The following is a 20,221-nucleotide window of genomic DNA, read 5'->3' as shown; positions in this document are numbered from 1 at the left end:
TTCCACAGACACACAAAGTAGTGGAAACACAGCTAGTCAGCAGAAAGGGAAACGGTTAATATTTTGGTTCAGATCTAACAAATTCTGGAGCAGACTAAAGTTTGAGCGACTATAGTAAAATGTGGAATTGGATTCAATAAATCTCTCAGTCGATGGGCTGGCATGATATTTTGTGAATTTTGTCTCAAGTGTAGGGTTGCCAACTTTCTCACTCCCAAATAAGGGACAACAGGTGACGTCACCACCCCGCACCCCATGTGACCTCACCCAGCCAGCGGCCACGTGTTCCCGCTCCACACTGTCCAGGACTACAGTGGCCCCCGGGCTACAGTGTCCAGGCATATAGTGTCCGGGCCTACAGTGTCCGGGCCTACAGTGTCCGGGTCTACAGTGTCCGGGCCTACAGTGTCCGGGCCTACAGTGTCCGGGTCTACAGTGTCCGGGCCTACAGTGTCCGGGCCTATAGTGTCCGGGCCTATAGTGTCCGGGCCTACAGTGTCTGGGCATACAGTGTCCGGGCCTACAGTGTCCGGGCATACAGTGCCGGCCCTTACAGTGTCCGGGCCTACAGTGTCCGGGCCTACAGTGTCCTGGCCTACAGTGTCCTGGCCTACAGTGTCCGGGCCTACAGAGCCATCCAGGCCTAATACAGGACAAGGGCGGTCCCGTGCAGGACAAACCAATTTAGCCCAAAATACGGGATGTCCCGGCTAATACGGGACAGTTGGCAACCCTACTCAGGTGAATCGTTAACCTGTTCACTGCCATGTTTTTTTTCTCATTATTGGCCATGACCCGAGTATACTCCGGGGCGGCACTGAACTGGTTAAAGTCCTCCAGGAAAGTGAATCCGTTCCCTCCTCACCACATCCTGGCCTGTGGTGACTCCTCCCTCTCTCTCACTGTGAGATTCTCTCAGTGCCCAATCAATACCCCGTGCCTGCCTTCTCCCCATATCCCTTGATTCCACTAGCCCCTACGGCACAGCCTATAAATACTGAAAGAGTCAATGAAAAGTGAGAGGGAAAAGTAATTTCCAAACGGATAGAGTGGGAAAGGAAGCACCAGCAATAACATTGATAAACGGCGGTGATTATTTCAAGTATGAATAAATATTAAAGTAAGTCTAGTTTACTTTAGAAATAGAGCTTGGAAACAGGGCCTTCAGCCCACCGAGTCCACAGCGGACATCGATCACCCATACACTAGTTCTATGTCATCCCACTTTCTCATCCACTCCCTACATACTAGGGGCAATGTACAGAGGCCAATTAATCTATCAACCCGCACGTCTTTGGCATGTGGGAGGAATCCGGAGCACCCGGAGGAAACCCACAGGGTCACAGGGAGAACGTGCAAACTCCACACAGACAGCACCCGAGGTCAGGATCACACCTGGGTCTCTGCCGCTGAGGTAGCGGCTCTACCAGCTCCACCACTATGCTGCCTCTGACGCACACGGACTCTAAACCCTTCCCTCCATTAACTTTGCAATGAAGTCTTAAACCACTTAGATTTCATGTCGTCCTGGGATTTTTCCTCAACGCAAATTATGTGTGGGAAGGAAGTGCAGATGCCAGTTTATGCCAAAGATAGACACAAAATGCTGGAGTAACTCAGCAGGTCAGGCAGCATCTCTGGAAGAAAGGAAAAGATGACTTTTTTTAGAGATACAGCGCGGAAACAGGCCCTTCGGCCCACAGAGGCCGCGCCGCCCAGCGATCCCCGCACATTAACACTATCCTACACACACTAGGGACAATTTTTACATTTACCCAGTCAATTAACCTACAAACCTGCACGTCTTTGGAGTGTGGGAGGAAACCGAAGATCTCGGAGAAAACCCACGCAGGTCACGGGGAGAACGTACAAACTCCGTACAGACGGCGCCCGTAGTCAGGATCGAACCTGAGTCTCCGGCGCTGCATTTGCTGTAAGGCAGCAACCCTAACGCTGCGCCACCGTGCCGCCCTGATTTTTGGGTCGGAACATTTCTTCAATCCACCACCATCTCCCTGGTTTTCCCCGCGTTGATCCAGAGGCGGTTCCGCTGCCAACAGTCCACAAAGTCCCTGGTCAGTTCTCTGTACGCCCTGTCATCGTCGTCTGTGATGAGGCCGACGATGGCAGAGTCGTCAGAGAACTTCTAAAATCAACGTTGAAATGACTAGAAAACTCAGCAGGTCAGGCAGCATCTGTGGAGATAGAAGCAGATCTGCTCACAGATGTTGCCTGACCACCTGATTACCTCCAGCACCTTTATTTGTTCTTTGTATTCTTGTCAATTATCAAAAAGCAAAAAAAAAAGAAATCTGCAGATACTGCAAATCTGAAACAAAGCATTAAAATACCAGAAATACCCAGCGGGTCGGGCAGCATCTGCACAGGGAGAAACAGTTGACATCTGTTTCCATGGGAAGTGCACAGAGTCTTTTACGCAGAATAGAGGAATCAAGAACCATGGGACACAGGCTTAAGGTGGAAGGAGAAAGATTTAATAGGAACCTGAGGTGCAACGTTTTCACACGGTTGGGTAAATGGAACATACTGCTAGAGGAGGTAGTTGAGGCAGATACTATAACAACATTTAGAAACATAGAAACATAGAAAATAGGTGCAGGAGGAGGCCATTCAGCCTTTCGAGCCAGCACTGCCATTCATTGTGATCATGGCTGATCATCCCCAATTAATACCCCGTGCCTGCCTTCTCCCCATATCCCTTGATTCCACTACCCCCTAGAGCTCTATCTAACCCTCTCTTAAATCCATCCAGTGATTTGGCTTCCACTGGCCTCTGTGGCAGAGAATTCCACAAATTCACAATTCTCTGGGTGAAAACGTTTTTTCTCACCTCAGTTTTAAATGACCCTTTATTCTAAGACTGTGGCCCCTGGTTCTGGACTCGCCCAACATTGGGAACATTTTTCCTGCATCTAGCTTGTCCGGTCCTTTTATAATTTTATATGTTTCTATAAGATCCCCTCTCATCCTTCTAAACTCCAGTGAATACAAGCCTAGTCTTTTCAATCTTTCCTCATATGTCAGTCCCGCCATCCCAGGGGTCAATCTCGTGAACCTACGCTGCACTGCCTCAATTACAAGGATGTCCTTCCTCAAATTTAAAAGATACAGGTACATGGATAGGAAAGGTTTAGTGGGATATGGGCCAAATGTGGGCAGGTGGATCTAATGTAGATGGGGCATGATGGTCGGCATAGCCAAGTTGGTCCGAAGGGCCTGTTTCAACGCTGTGTAATTCCATGACTATGAGATGCTGCCTTGTGCATTGAGGATTGCCAGCGCCTTCTGTATATACTTTGCGTTCCTAGTTTCCTGACTTGCCAACCTAACTTGCCTTGTTATTCCCAATAACCTACGATAGGAATAATAATAATAATAATGCATTACATTTGTATAGCGATTTTCTAAAAACTCAAAGACGCTTTACAGGGTTTACTAAAACATAGAAAAAAATAAAATAAATAAGTAGACAAAAAGAAAAGGAAGAATAAGATGAGGTGACGGTCAATGGTTGAAGGCAGTTGAAAAGGTGAGACTTCAGTGATGTTTTGAATGTGGTGAGTGAGGGGGAGTCTCTGATGGTTTGAGGTAGTGAGTTCCAGAGGGTGGGAGCAGCGATGGAGAAAGCCCTGTCCCCCCAGGATCTGAGTTTGGTCCGGATGGGGGGGGACAGGAGGTTGGCAGCAGCAGAGCGGAGGTTACGGGTTGGAGTGTGTCTGTGGAGGAGGTCAGTCAGGTAGGATGGGGCCAGGTTATGGAGGCCTTTGTAGGTCATGAGGAGGATTTTGTACTGGATTCTCTGGGGGATGGGGAGCCAGTGGAGCTTGTAAAGGACGGGGGTGATATGGTCACGGATCGGGGAGTGGGTGAGTAGACGGGCAGCGGAGTTCTGGATGTGTTGGAATATGTGAAATTCAATGCAACGCGGTCAATACACGATGTATTTCCACAGTAATCCCAGTTAAAGTGTTGCTTGTCTGTTCCGAAAGAAGTTGGCTGTCTTGTGTAGGATTATATTTAATTCTATGCCCTTTAATTTAACATTGCTGCTCATCGCCTGTTCAAAGAGAGAGGTTGTGAGTGCAAAGTTTACTGGTTGGAATGCCAGCATGAAGGCTTTAACTGCTTTTAATTTGTGATTATGGCTGTTGTAAGGTGCACTCAGATCACTTCAGTTTGATTTTAGATGTGGGTTACTAAAGAACGCACACTCTGAGACAGCTTGGTTCTTTACGTCTTTGATCACACTGTCTAATTAGTGGGTTGCACTCTTGTGAAAAAAAAGTTAGGTTGTTTAAAACAAGAGGGTAAAATAACAAGGCCTTTCCTTCACCTCTCACAAATCTACCACACAATGGACAGAAAGTATATTTTGAACCTCCCCCCCCCCCCCCGGTCCCCCACCCTTGTCATCCTGCTAGCTCCACTGTTCACATCCAGATAGCCATTCATTATCACCTCTTCCACAACCAACAATGGACCATTGTGGGCTCTGCCTTTCCTTGGTCATTGGTCTGATTTGTTCTGTACCTTTTCATACCTCTAGTTTCCCTCCTCCCCCCCCCCCCTGACTCTCACTCTAAAGAAGGGTCTCGACCAGAAACGTCACCCATTCCTTCTCTCCAGAGATGCTGTCTGACCCGCTGAGTTACTCCAGCATTTTGTGTCTACCTTCGGTGTAAACCAGCACCTGCAGTTCCTTCCTACACACTTGAAATGAATTAGCCTGTAACTCTGATGGCAGCAGATGCAGAACGGTATCGTGTGGAACACCCGCCTGCTCCGCCGTTCCCAATGGGCCACCTGGAGGCCCTCGACCAAACACCGGCACCAGGTCTGGCCCGCCCGCCCTGGAACCGGGAACCCAGTCTGGAGTGGGAGCCTCGTCCCAGCCTCGTCTCCTGCTCGTCCCTGAGAACTGGAGACCAGAGAGGAGGGTGCGGGAGTTAGTGACGGCGGTGGTCGCTGGACAAAGAGCGGTAAGAAGAACCGGGGGTCTTAACTTAACCGGGGGTCTTAACCTAACCGGGGGTCTTAACTTAACTGGGGGACTTAACTTAACTGGGGGTCTTAACTTAACTGGGGGTCTTAACTTAACCAGGGGTCTTAACCTAACCGGGGGTCTTAACTTAACTGGGAGTCTTAACTTAACTGGGGGTCTTAACTTAACCGGGGGTCTTAAGAGAGAGTTGGATATAGCTCTGAAGGCTAAAGGAATCAAGGGATATGAGGAGAAAGCAGGAACGGGATACTGATTTTGGATGATCAGCCATGATCATATTGAATGGCGGTGCTGGCTCGATGGGCCGAATGGCCTAATCCTGTACATATTTTCTATGTTTTCTATGTAACTTATGCACCCTCGAGGTTGGCTGCAGGAGGCACCCCACCCCCCCACCCTCCCCCCCTCCCTCCCCCCCTCCCTCCCCCCACCGCTGGGGAACAAAGGCGGACGGTGGCCGGGCGAGGAGGGGGGCGAAGGTTCGCTGGATGATGGCGACGGCCACAATGGATCTCCATGGCCAGCTGCAGGTGGGACGGTGAAATTGCACCAAAATTTGGCGACCCTTGTCTCTGGTCTCAGTGGGCTGTTTCTATGCATTCGGTACAATGATTGGGGATTGTACTTACGTATGGCAATAATCTTACCGATCTTAATGGACAAAAATAATTTTCACAGGACCTTGGCACATGTGATAATAAAGAACCATTGATCCATTGCAAGACTTAGGCCAATTTGAAGTCGATTAGGTCACTTCTCACATGTAGTATAAGAAAATAACTGCAGATGCTGGTATAAATCGATTTATTCACAAAATGCTGGAGTAACTCAGCAGGTCAGGCAGCATCTCGGGAGAGAAGGAATGGGTGACGTTTCGGGTCGAGACCCTTCTTCAGTCTGAAGAAGGGTCTCGACCCGAAACGTCACCCATTCCTTCTCTCCCGAGATGCTGCCTGACCTGCTGAGTTACTCCAGCATTTTGTGAATAAATCCACTTCTCACATGTATCAGGCAGAACAAGGTGTGACTCAGGAACTGGATCTGGGATCTGCCTCCCAAGCCACAGATCAGAGAAGGTGAGATTTGCAATCCTGGTGCAGTTCTGCATATCCCTGTGCCTGTCCAAAAGTCTCTTAAATGCCACTATCGTATCTGCCTCCACCTACCCCCTTGGCAGCGCAATCCAGGCACCCACCACTCTCTGTGTAAAATAATCTTGCCCCACACATCTATATACTAAAACTCTCGTTTGTTTGTTTGTTTGTTTGTTCCTGAACTACAGCCAAAACGGTACATGATAGCGTGACAATTTTAGGCCCACCTTACTCACCGTCAGCATGGTGCTAATGGAAGAAGTTTCATTGAAATCGGTGTTTTATATTTCTAAAGTGATTCACATTTTAAAGTTTAAATCTATCTCCTAGGAAGTGAGGGGGGAGGGATGGGGAGGGGTGCTGGAGGGAGGGGGAGGGGGAGGGGAGGTGGGAGGATAAGGGGGTTGGATGGGGGGAGGGGAAGGTGGAAGGGGAGGGGGGAGGGAGAGGGGGGGAGAGGGAGTGAAGAAGGGAGGGGAGGAGGGGGGAAGGGGGAGAGGGGAAGGGGAGGAGAGGGGAGGGAGGGGGAGGGAGAGGAGAGGGGGAGAGGGAGTGGAGAAGGGAGGGGGAGGAGAGGGGAAGGGGGAGATGGGAGGGGGGGAGGAGAGGGGAGGGAGGGGGAGGGAGAGGAGAGGGGGGAGGGGAGGAGGGGGGAGGAGAGGGTGCTGTACCAATGCAGGAGACGTTTGGGCCCAACGGGTCCACTTGGTCTAGTCTCCTATAAAATTTGCCTCTCTCCCCCTAAAGCTATGCCCTTCAGTGCTTGACATTCCTATCCTGGGGTAAAAATTCTGACCGTCTCGTGTTAAAAAAAATTGATAGGCACATGATGAGCATTGGAATAAAATGAATGCTGAGGAAGACACCGAGCTACATGCCAACCTGGCTTTGAAATATTCCATTGTCACCGGGACAAATGCGGAAACTCTTTCCTGAACATTGCTTTCACCAGATGTTTGGACTCAAGTTAAAAAGATAGCTCACCAAGGAAATCAAAAAGGGGCAAAAGCCGCCCTTGTCAGTCTGTAAAAGCGAATTAATATATCCATTGGCAAAGGGTACACAAGGTTCCATAATGTGCAGTTCCTTCCTCCTTCATCCCTGGAACTGAAAAACCCACCCAACAAGATAAGTTCATAAGTCGTAGGAGCAGCAGAATGCCATTCGGCCCATCCATCCATTCAATCATGCCTAATCTGTCTTTCCCTTTCAACCACATTCTCCTGCCTTCTCCTCATAATCCCTGACACTCATACTCATCAAGAATTTTCACCGTAAAAATATTCATTGACTTGGCCTCCACAGCCTTCTGAGGCGATGAATTCCACAGATTCACCTCCCTCTGACAAAATAAATTCCTCCTCGTCTCCTTTCTAAGGGTACGGCGTTTTATTCTGAGGCTCTGGCCTCGGGTCCTGGACTCTCCCACTAGTTGAATCATCCTCTCCACATCTACTCTATCCAGGCCTAACATGCAAGGAGTATCTTCACTGGAAAGGTTACAATGGTTCAAAAAGCCCATTCACCCCCACCTTCTCCCTGGCCACTGGGAGTGCGTAGCACAGAATGCAGGGGTAACTCAGGAGCGGGTCAGGCAGCATACCTGGAGAGAAGGAATGGGTGACAATTCGGGTCAAGACCCTTCTTCAGACTGACAGTCAGGGGAGGGGGGAAATAAGTGATATGGAAGGGTAAGATGTGAAAATGAGAGATTAAAGGGGATGCAGATCAAGCAAAATGTAGAATAGATCATTGTTAGATGGGGAGGGTGACAACAAGGCATACAATGTAAACTTTAATCAGGAGGACAGTCAAGCTGGTCAGATAACTAGGAGGGGGAGGAATGGAGAGAGAGGGAAAGCAAGGCTTACTTAAGGTAGACACAAAATGCTGGAGTAACTCAGCGGGTCAGGCAACATCTCTGGAGAGAAGGAATGGGTGACGTTTCGGGTCGAGACCCTTCTTCAGACTGATGTCGGGGGAGGGGGCGGGACAAAGCTGGAATGTAGTCGGAGACAGGAAGACAGTGGGAGAACTGGGAAGGGGAGGGGATAGAGAGGGAAAGCAGGGACTATCTGAAGTTAGAGAAGTCAATGTTCATACCGCTGGGGTGTAAACTACCCAAGCGAAATATGAGGCGCGGTTCCTCCAATTTGCGCTGATCCTCATTCTGGCAATGGAGGAGGCCCAGGACAGAAAGGTCAGATTGGGAATGGGAGGGGGAGTTGGAGTGCTCAGCCACCGGGAGATCAGGTTGGTTAAGGCAAACTGAGCGTAGGTGTTGAGCGAAACGATCGCCGAGCCTGCGCTTGTTCTCGCCGATGTAGAGAAGTTGACACCTGGAACAGCGGATACAGTTGGAGGAGGTGCAGGTGAACCTCTGTCTCACCTGGAAAGACTGTTTGGGTCCTTGGATGGAGTCGAGGGGGGAGGTAAAGGGACAGGTGTTGCATCTCCTGCGGTGGAAGGCTTACTTAAAGTTAGAGAAGTCAATATCATACTGCTGGGGTGTAAGCTGCCCAAGCGAAATATGAGGTACTGTTCCTCCAATTTGCGTTGGGTCTCACTCTGACAATGGAGGAGGCCCAGGACAGAAAGGTCAGTGTGGGAATGGGAGGGGGAGTTAAAGTGTTTAGCAACAGGAAGATCATGTAGGTTTAGGCAGACTGGGCAGAGGTGTTGAGCGAAACAATCGCCGAGCCTGTGCTTGGTCTCACCGATATATAGTCCTATATATATATATATATATATGGTGTACAGTAAATGCTGGTTCGGCTGATTTGCCCACATCATGCATGTGAATGGAAAAAGAAGTCTGATTTAGTATCTCCTTTCACACCCACATATGATATTTCCTGTTCATTGTTCCGGTCACAGTTGTGCAAGATTGCCCTCATTTACCCAAAACAACAGTTCAAAGTTATCACTTTCATTCTTTAATTCAGCACAGTATCATCAGTGAAATATATAATTCATACACCGATAATTATATAATTTGGAGCCTGTTGTTTTCCTCGCTCATAGAGTTTATACAGTAAGTTGGCGTTGTACGAGAATTGTGCCCGAGCAGTCTGGGACCCAGAGCGCTATGTTTAAAGCCCATGGTGCTGTGGCTGGTAGCTCTTTGTTTAAATTCCCACGCGTTAAGCCAACAGTGCTCTGTTTAAACCTTTGCGCGCCAAACGAAAGAGAGAGAGAGAGAGAGAGAGAGAGAGAGAGAGAGAGAGAGAGAGAGAGAGAGAGAGAGAGAGAGAGAGAGCTGCTGCTGCTGCTGTAAAACGGACCCTGTGCTTACTGAGACACGTATTATTATTTTTCTCTCTCTTGCCAATAAAACTGATTTGTCACTAAACAGACGAGTGAGCCTTTATCTGTTCTACTCGTCAGATTCTTGAACCTATAACATTTGGCGTAGTCAGCAGGATCTGACGAATAGAATAGAAAATATTTGGTAAAACGAAATGGCAAACAAGATGGCGCTGGTGCAGTCAGGGGAAAGGGAAACGAGTGATGGAGACGGTGATATAGAGAGATACACCGATCAGCCAAAACATTATGACCACTGACAGGCAAAGTGAAGACCATTGATTATCTTGTTACAATGGCAGCTATCAAGGGGTGGGATATATTAGGCAGCAAGTGAACAGTCAGTCCTTGAAGTTGATGTGTTGGATGCAGGAGAAATGGGCAGGAGTAAAGACCTGAGCGACTTTGACAAGGGCCAAATTGTTACGGCCAGATGACTGGGTCAGAGCATCTCTGAAACGGCAAGGCTTGTGGGGTGCCCCCGGTCAGCAGTGGTGAGTACCGACCGACAGTGGTCCGAGGAGGGACAAACCACAAACCGGCAATAGGGTGTTGGGCGCCCAAGGCTCATCGATGCGCGAGGGCAACGAAGGCTATCCCGTCTGGTCCGAACCGACAGAAGGTCGACTGTGGCACAAGTCACAGAAAATGTTCATGTTAGTCACGGGAGGAATGTGTCACGATACACAGTGCATCGCACCCTGCTGTGTATGGGGCTGCACACGCAGGACCAACAGCATATTAGGCAGGTGGTCATAATGTTTTGGCTGATCAGTGTAAAGAACAAATGAATGAAAGAAATGCAAAAAAGTAACGATGATCAAGGAAACAGTTGGCGGTTCATTTACTGGACCACTTATCTGAGGCAGAGCGTCATGAATCTTTGTGTCAGCAATTAGCATAGATGTGCAGAATGATACAACGTAAAGAGAGGCTCCTCGGTCGGTCCCTTGTGCTTTTGCCAAACCTCGGAAAGAATTATCCAACTCATTCATTTCCTGATAGAAGCAACGAACTGCAGACAAATACAAAAAGCTGGAGTAACTCAGCGGGACAGGCAGCATCTCTGGAGAGAAGGAATGGGTGATGTTTTGGGTCGAGACACTTCTTCGGGTGCTGGTTTATACCAAAGATAGACACAAAGTGCTTGAGTAACTCAGCGGGTTAGGCAGCATCCCCGGAGATAGAGGATAGGCGATGCAGTAGGTTTCAGGTCGGGACCCTTTTTCAGATTCAGATTCAGGCACGGAGGCGCAGTGGTAGAGTTGCTTCTTTACAGCGCCAGAGACCCGGGTTCGATCCTAACTACGGGTGCTGTCTGCACGGAGTTTGTACGTTCTCCCAGAGACCGTGTGGGTTTTCTCCAGGAGCTCTGGTTTCCTCCCACATTCCAAAGATGTACAGATTAGTCGGCTGATTGGCTCCTGTAAAATTGTACAGTTTCCCTGGTGTGTGGTGGATAGTGTTAGTGTGCGGGGATCGCTGGGCGGCGCGGACTCGCTGGGCTGAAGGCCATGTTTCCGGGGCTGTATCTCTAAACTAAATAAACTAAAAATATTTTGTCAAAATGTTTAAATTATGAGGGGGATTGATAGATCTAATAGAGAGAAATTGCTTCCCTTCACGGGATGGTTGGAAACCAAGGGGACTTCAGCTCCAGAACATAAAGTGAACATAGTGTAGGCCATTCAGCCCGTCCAGCCTATTCCACAACTCAGTCTCAATCCTATTGTGTGGTAGACTAGTTCTAACCCACAATGTCCAGAATTGGATATAGTCCTCCAACTGAAGCTACCAGGTGAATTATCGAAGTTCAGTTCAACCTCCTTGCCTTTGATTCCAAGATGGCGTCCAACCCAGGCAACTATTTGCATGTCACCAACAGAAACAGATCTGCAAACTCACATTCCAATTGCTCCAGGTATCACAAAAAAATGGAGTAACTTAGCGGGTCAGGCAGCATCTCAGGAGAGAAGGAATGGGTGACGTTTCGGGTCGAGACCCTTTTCTTAAATCTGTATTGCAACAGCAACATTTCCTCTTCGCTGGCTTTACCTTGCATTAAACGTTATTCCCTTATCATGTAAATGGATTGATTGTAATCATGTATTGTCGTTCTGCTGACTGGTTAGCACGCAACAAACCCGTGACAATAAACTGAACTGAAACTGTATTCCCAGTCTCCAATGATATTTTATAGTCACATGTACCTTGGCACCTTGCAAGCCCTTCTTTTTTTTGCATACAATCCAGTATAATCGCACAGCAGACCTCACCTAGGCAGTACACAAATGAGTTGCCACGTGTCTGGTGCCGACAAAGTTACAAAAGCTCACGGAACGGTCTTATCTTCTTGCAGGGGCGATTCCGGCCTCCTGCTGCACATGGCCCCAAGCAGCCCCTCCCTTCCCACCGTGCCAGGTCCCCCTTTGTTCTCGGTGGGCCCCACCGCCGGGCCTTCTCGGTGGCCTTCCTCACTCCCGGCAGCCTGCCTGCCTGCCGGCCGGGTTTTCCGGCTCTGCGGCACATCTCAAGAGCATCCCAGGAGGTCCGACCAAGCATCCTGTGTGCTTTTTTTTCCCATAACCACCTTCTCTCAACTTGTCCTTCCACTCTCAACAACCCGTGTGGAACAAATGTCTGCAGCCTTTAACGTTGTACCCCTTGCTGGGAACCACAAGCAAAAATCTTCACACTAGTGGAAGGAAAGAGAGAATTGCACCAAGTGCATTGCAAACCAAACCAACCAGTTTTGTATATTTCACGCCTGAAATTAAGTTATTTTTGATATTTATTTTATTTTTGTTAACTTTTTTCCAGATCAGATACTTGAATTTTACGAATGATAATTATTTTGTGCGGAACTGATATAAATGCTTTTTCTATACTTCAACGCAATCGAAAACAGAATTCCTACTCTACAGGGTTAAAATTACACCAAGTTATTTTTCATTCGCAGATAGTCCGATCTTGTCTTAACCTCAGCTTGTTCGTAGTGCCGATCACAACCAATTTGGAACTCAATCCAACAGAATTGTGTTAAGTATTAGCTGGCACTGTTTTTTTTTAAGTGGACAGCAAATCCTCATTACAATGGACCATGGGGAGGGGCCAATGGTGCCTGTTATGGCCGATTGTCGGCTATAACCGAGGAAGGGATTATTATTGTATAGGCAGTAAAAAGAAACAACTGCAGTTGCTGGTTAATACTCAAAAGGACGCAAAGTGCTGGAGTAACTCAACGGGTCAGGCAGCGTCTGTGGAGAACATGGGGAGGTGATGTTTCGGGTCGAGACCCTTCTTCAGACTGTCAGTCTGGAACCGGGCCTGGAATCCAGGTGAGTTGTCAGCCCTGGCCTGCTGGCGGCCGGCGATGGGGTGATGCAAGGCGGAGTCAATGGCCGATGACCGGGTGAGGGTTGGCGGTGCCGGCAGAAGGTCTGGCTTGGACGCGGCGTGACCCGTGGGTGGCACGGGCACTGGTTGGTGGGTCAGTCCACTATGACCTACATCCGTCATAAGGAGGTCCATTATAACGAGGGGTTACTGTATTAATTTCTCCAGACGTTGGAATCTCTGGCAAGGCCACTATTTGTTGCCAGTCCTTAACGTTCACTGAGCTTCCAAGATGGCGACTATCTGCGTGCTAGCCACAGAAGCAGATCTACAATCGCATATTACAGTCGCTCCACGCTTCTCACTGCAGATGGCTCGATTGTAATCATGTATTGTCTTCTCGCTGTATAGACACAAAATGCTGGAGTAACTCAGCGGGACAGGCAGCATCACTGGAGATAAGGTATGGGTGGCGTTTCAGGTCGAGACCCTTCTTCGAATGTCTGCTTAGCACGCAACAAAAGCTCTTCTCTGTACACCTGACAGCAAACTATTGAAACTGAAACTGAGGGAGACTCTGGAGCTGCAGGATGCTGGTCGATTGGCTTCCGTCCATCTGTGAGAGATGATGGTGTGACTTTGACATTGGCCTGCTGGGAGAGGGGAACGTTTCATGAGTGGTTACTTCTCCTGCTGTGGGTGACTAGGTCTACCCTTGACAGTCAGACCCTGCCACAGCTCCCAGGGGTGAAGTTGCCTCTGGCCGTTGGATTGGGGAGTGTGTCGCTCTTGCCGTTGACCATTTTGCGGTGTTGCCACATGGCCTCCAGCATCTTGAACCATGTTCTGTCCTGGTGCTTCACACCCACCTGGAGGTCCATTATGCTCTCCCCATTTCCTCCGAACCTCTTTCCCCCACACCTCCCTCCAAGCCCCTCCCCCCCCTCTCCTCCGGCCTTTACTTTCCATTTCTATAGGCACTTTCCCTCCTACTTTCGGCCCTTTTCTCAGCCCCTACCCATCTCTCCCTCTCTCCCTCTCCCTCTCTCCCTCTCTCCCTCTCTCCCTCTCTCCCTCTCCCCCTCCCCTCCCCCCTCCTCCCCTCCCCCTCTCCCTCCTCTCCCCCTCTCCCCTCTCCCTCTCTCTCCTCTCCCTCTCCTCCCTCTCTCTCTCCTCTCTCTCTCTCTCTCTCTCTCTCTCTCTCTCTCTCTCTCTCTCTCTCTCTCTCTCTCTCTCTCTCTCTTACTTCTCTCTCTCTCTCTCTCTCTCCTTCTCTCTCCTTCGCTCTCTCCTTCTCTCTCCTCGCCCATACCCCCAAAATCCTGCACCTCCCTCTCTCACCCATCAAAGCTCGGGCCCTCCTCACCAATCTCCCGGCCTTCTCTCCTCACTTCCCGGGCCCTGTCTCCTCCTCCACTCTCACTCTTCTATCACCTCCTTTACTTGCGTGTCTCTCAGCATCCACAGCTCCAGCACCCTCCCCCTACTCCGTCCCTCTCACCCCTATACCTCCAGTCCCACCTCTGTTCACTCCTGCGGCCCTAGCTTTTCCACATTCCTTCCTCCGACCCTCCCTGTCTCTACTTCTCTGGCCCCCTTAGCTCCCTCTCCACCGCCCTCTTTTCGCAATCCTCTGTCATTCTCCGCACGGTGGAGCAGCGGTAGAGCTGCTGCTTTACAGCGCTTGCAGCACCGGAGACCCGGGTTCCATCCCAACCAAGAGTGCTGTCTGTACGGAGTTTGTACGTTCTCCCCCGTGACCTGCGTGGGTTTTCCTCCGAGATCTTCGGTTTCCTCCCACACTCCAAAGACGTGCAGGTTTATAGGTTAATTGGCTTGGGTGTATGTGTAAAATTGTCCCTAGTGTGTGCGGGGATCGCTGGTTGGTTTTCGCGCTGTATTTGTAACGGTCTGCAGGTAGACCCAAATGCAGCACACGGAACCAAGGAAGTAGTTTTAGAATGAGCTTTATTTCTACCTGCTCGTGGTCGGGGACAGAAGACTGAGGTGTTCACACTGGGCTACGACGAGGCATGAAGGTCGGGAGCAGGCAGGGTCGGCAACGGGGAATCAGTCCAAGAGAGAATGCTGGAGAGTCTTGCATGAGGGCTAAGAACAATCTGCCAAAGAGTGTGTGTGTGCAGGAAGGGTTTATATGCTGGCTTGATTGGTGATCTGGAGCAGGTGAGTGGACAGGTGAGGGGAGTTGGCTTAACGTGGTGGGCATGGCTGGCAGGTGAGTGAACAGGACAGACTGTGACAGTATCTCTAAACTAAACCCCTTCATTACACACTCTCTGAGAGTCCCGTATTAGTCGCGTGGGCCGCTGTAGGCCCCGACACTGTAGGCCCGGACAGTGTAGGCTCACGGAGCTCGTTAACATTAACGAAGTTCGGGGAGCGGGGCCGAGTGTGTTCGGGGAGCGGGGCGAGTGTGTTCGGGGCCGAGTGTGTTCGGGGCCCAAGTGGCCGTCATTGGTGGAGCGGGAGCACGTGGCCGCTGGCTGGATGAGATCACGTGGGGCTTGGGCGGTGACGTCACCTTGTCCCGTATTTAAGGCCCCTTTATAATATATGCTACAGGCCCCACACTAACTTAATCCGGCCCTAGTGGTGGGTCTCACTCTGACAATAGAGGAGGCCCAGGACAGAAAGGTCAGTGTGGGAATGAGCGGGGGAGTTAAAAATGCTTTGTTGTGTGCAGGAAGATAGGTGACTGCTTCAGATTTGGACCCTTCTTCAGACTGATTGTGGGGGGAGAGAAAACTGGAAGAGAGGAGAGGCAGGGCAAAGCCTATCAAACATCCCCACACCTGTATCACCCGATTCCCTGACAGACCCCCCCCCCCCCCCCCCCCCCCCATACCACAATCAGTCTGAAGAAGGGTTCCAACCTGAAACGTCACCTATCCATGTTCTCCACAGATGCTGCCTGGCCCGCTGAGTTACTCCAGCACTTTGTGTCTTCTATAAATGGAAGAGTGTGCTCGACTTTTCCTCTACACATTATGCTTAGGAAGGAACTGCAGATGCTGGTTTACACCGAAGATAGACGCAAAAATGCTGGAGTAAAGGCCCTGTCCCAGTTCAGCAATGTGTTAGGGGACTAGACTGTCGCCACACAGTGGTGGGGGTGTCACGGGCACGGTCGTGAGTCGGCTCCAAAGAGTTGTAGCGTTTTTCTGGTCACCGCTGGATTTTGTGAAGGCTTGAAATTTTTCTGGGACTGTTGGTTTGACACCAATGAGTGTAGCTTGATGTCTCCTGATGTGGGCGCTGTCGTAGGTTGTCGCCAGGTGAAGTAGGTTGGCGCCAGGTTGTCGCCAGGTGATGCAGGTAATCGCCTCATGGTGCTGACTTCGGCGAATTCCAAGTGTGGACTTGATCTGATCATCCATCAGTGTAATGTGTCCATAGGTTTTGTATCTTTTTGCACTTGTATTCCGTTTAAAGTTTGAATTTTAAAGTTTGAAGTTTATTGAAGTTTATTGAAGTTTATTACAATATTTTTGTATGCACCGATTTATGTTCTTATCAACCTTTAAAAAAAAATGTTTGTTTCGATATCCATAAAGGAAATTCTTGACATTTTGACGGAAAATTGATGCATGAAGTTATTGTATTTCAGAGTAGTTTCTCATGGCATCACTTTCAAATAGTCATGGTGCAGAATGATTGGAAACCCAACTGTACACCCCCTTTTATAGGGAAAGTGGGTGAAACGTGAATTGTCCTCGGTTGTCTTCAGGGTCGTAGCTTGTGGCGGGTGGACATAGGTTGACTTCGGTTGTCAACCGAGGACAATTCACGTTTCACCCACTTTCCCTCTGTGAGCCTCTGTGATGGTAGGTTGTCGTGGGTGCCGGCGTTGGTGCGATGGTTGGTGGACGTTCCACTTGCGACGATTAGGTCGCCGGTTGTAGGAAGCTTGCTGTACCTTGACGTCGACTAGGTGGTAGGTTGTTGTAGCTGGTCGTAGACATTGTCGTGGGGGAGAGGGGAGGGGAGGGGAGGGGAGGGGAGGGGAGGGGAGGGGAGGGGAGGGGAGGGGAGGGGAGGGGAGGGGAGGGGAGGGGAGGGGAGGGGAGGGGAGGGGAGGGGAGGGGAGGGGGTCCAGTCACCGGGTTTTCGGCGACCTGCTACAACTATGACAGTCGCCGGCAGTCGCCTTAAAAAACGCCTAACTGGGACAGTGCGTCAGGCAGCATCTCTGGAGAAAAGGAGTAGGTGACGTTTATGTTTAGCAGTAGATGTCTACACATTGACTTTGCACATTTTGGATCACATACATTACAAGTCTCTCTCTCCCTCTCCCTCCCTCCCTCCCTCCCTCCCTCCCTCCCTCCCTCCCTCCCTCTCTCTCTCTCCCTCCCTCCCTCTCTCTCTCTCTCTCTCTCTCTCTCTCTCTCTCATCTCAGCTGTAAACATTCAAGTTTGTTATTCAGAATGATGTCAAGAGTGTAGTACGTATTAGTACCGTGCGGTTCGAGATTCAGACTATTTTAACACCCGACCCAATTTATTTGTTGCTTTAGCTGCAGCTCAAATTGTATGTTTGTGTACGTGTGCGTCTGTGTACCCAAAGGTATGTGAGTATTATGTATACTTTGTAATTTGGTTCTGGAGTTGACCGCTTGGGAATTTAAAAGTGATATTATTCTGTATATGTTAATCATCGGGGATTCCAGGAAGTTGATATCAAGCACTGAAGCCAAGATTAGTGAAGGTGGAGAGAGAAAGCCTATTAATTAGATTCTATCGCGCTGTAATTAACTGCAGGTGCAGTCGCGCCTTCTGGAGACATGCGACTATTTACTCAATAAAGTAGCAATAAACTCTGGTGGATTTCAAACCGTTCACCGAGCAATGGACGGTCCACGGTCCCAATATCCTTCTTGTCACAGCGACCGATGGGCGGCAGGGAGAGCGTTAACGCCGTCAGTCCTTTGGCTGCTGTTGAGAAGTTGTGGGAGTTGCATCTCCAAGATCCATCACGATTAGAGGCTGGACTAGCGGCTCACCAGCTCGCCTCTGCGGGGAGTTCTTCTTTATGTGAATTTACACGTAAATTCCTTCAAAACAACACTCCCGCGTCGACGTCGTTTGCCCTTTAAAGGAATTCAAAGTTCACTACAAATCACTGTGTATTTTCCACCCAGGGTCCCAGGCATCCGAATGTGCAGACCCGATGACTTCTCGCCACCATGGACACCACCACCACCACCACCTTCTCCCCACACACAGCATGGGCGATTGATTCATCGAGAGCGCCGGGCCTTCCAATTGAAGCGCGAATACAATGTCTTTGGCGATGGAGTGACTGGAAGTGGACGCAATAGTTCATGGTCAGCAAATGCCAGCGTGGGTTTCTTTATTCCACACGTGGCGCCCATTGCACACCAACAACTCCATGGTCTGGCCCAGTGGCCTGGAGTCCAGGGTGTCTTATTGTCCTATGTCCCAAACAGAACAATGACGTTAGACAATAGGTGCAGGAGGAGGCCATTCGGCCCTTCGAGCCAGCACCGCCATTCAATGTGATCATGGCTGATCATTCTCAATCAGTACCCCGTTCCTGCCTTCTCCCCATACCCCCTGACTCCGCTATCCTTAAGAGCTCTATCTAGCTCTCTCTTGAATGCATTCAGAGAATTGGCCTCCACTGCCTTCTGAGGCAGAGAATTCCACAGATTCACAACTCTGACTGAAAAAGTTTTTCCTCATCTCAGTTCTAAACGGCCTACCCCTTATTCAGCACAACAGGGTATGTAAACATAGTACATTGCAAACAATATCATAAACGAACAGTTCTGTACACACACCCACACACACACACACACACACCCACATACACACACATACACACACACACACATACATACACACACACACACATACATACACACACACACACACACACACACACACATACACACACACACACACACACACACACATATACACACATACACACACACATACACACATACACACACACATACATACACACACACACACACACACACACAGCTGGAGTCACTCAGCAGGTGAGGCAGCATCTCTGGAGAAAAGGAATAGGTGACGTTTCAAGTCGAGACCCTTCCCCATTCCTTTTCTCCAGCGATGCTGCCTGACCCGCTGAGCATTTTGTGTTTATCTTCGGTGTAAACCAGCATCTGCAGTTCCTTCATAAAAATACATACACACACGCACGCGTTCACACGCCCATAAAACAAAAAATAACAGTGCAAAAGGACAAAACTAATGCCCCGGCTCTACGTAGTTCAGAGCCTATTTGGAGGTTGTAGTGTTTAATAGCCAAGGAAGATCCCGCTCCGCTGTATGGACCCAGATCTGCTCAGAATCGGCAAGAGTTGCCTCGCTTACTTCCCTCCACCTGTCCAGCTGCCACATGCCCCTAACTCCAGACCCATCCCTTGCCCACTCCTCTCCAACCCGTTTCCTCATTTGGTACCCTCGCATTCTCCCCACTCTTGTAACCCCCTCCCAACATATTCTCCCAAAACACAAAGTGCTGGAGGAACTCTGTGGGCCATGCAGCATCTGTGGAGGGACTGGATGGGCAATGTTTCGGGTCGGGACCATTCTTCACTCCGCAGTTTCCTGTGGTCTCCACATTCTCCAGCAGCTCCCACCCCCACGGTCTCTCCTCCACACCATCCACTCCTCCCTCCCTCCCCCACTGGTCTGCCCATGGCCTCTCTGGGTCACCACTCCCCTGGCCCAGCCCCCACTTGGCTCCAGCGCCGGTCCTGGGGCCACAGGCCGAGTCCAGACGAATGCCTGGTGGCGGGGGACGGGTGGGCGCTCTGTGCCCTGTACCTGAGTCGGCCTCGCTCGAAACAGTGTCCACAGTAATGTGGGAGAGTTGGAGGGTGGTGTAGACCCCGGCCACACATCAACCTTACAGTGAATAAGGTAACAGTAAACAAACCAGACATACATACATACATACATACATACATACATACATACATACATACATACATACATACATACATACATACATACATACATACATACATACATACAAACACACACACATACATACAAACAAATGCATACATACATACATACATTATACATACAAACACACACACATACAAACACACATACTTACATGCAAACAAATGCATGCATACATACATACATACATACATTATACATACAAACACACACACATACAAACTCGCGTACATACATGCAAACAAATGCATACATACATACATACATACATAACAAATAATTATACATACATACATCAAACAAACAAACAACTCATAATAGTGCAAAAAGACAAAACCAACGCCTATGTAGTTCAGAGCCTATTTGGAGGTTGTGAAGTTTAATATGCAAAGTGAAGGAAGGTAAACTTTTCCCTGACTCTCAGTCTGAAGAAGGGTCTCGACCCGAAACGTCAGCTACTCCTTTTCTCCAGAGA

The sequence above is a fragment of the Rhinoraja longicauda genome, chromosome 30 (assembly GCF_053455715.1).
Source record: "Rhinoraja longicauda isolate Sanriku21f chromosome 30, sRhiLon1.1, whole genome shotgun sequence".
NCBI classification, from domain to species: Eukaryota; Metazoa; Chordata; class Chondrichthyes; order Rajiformes; family Arhynchobatidae; genus Rhinoraja; species Rhinoraja longicauda.
This window is presented reverse-complemented; position numbering follows the sequence as displayed.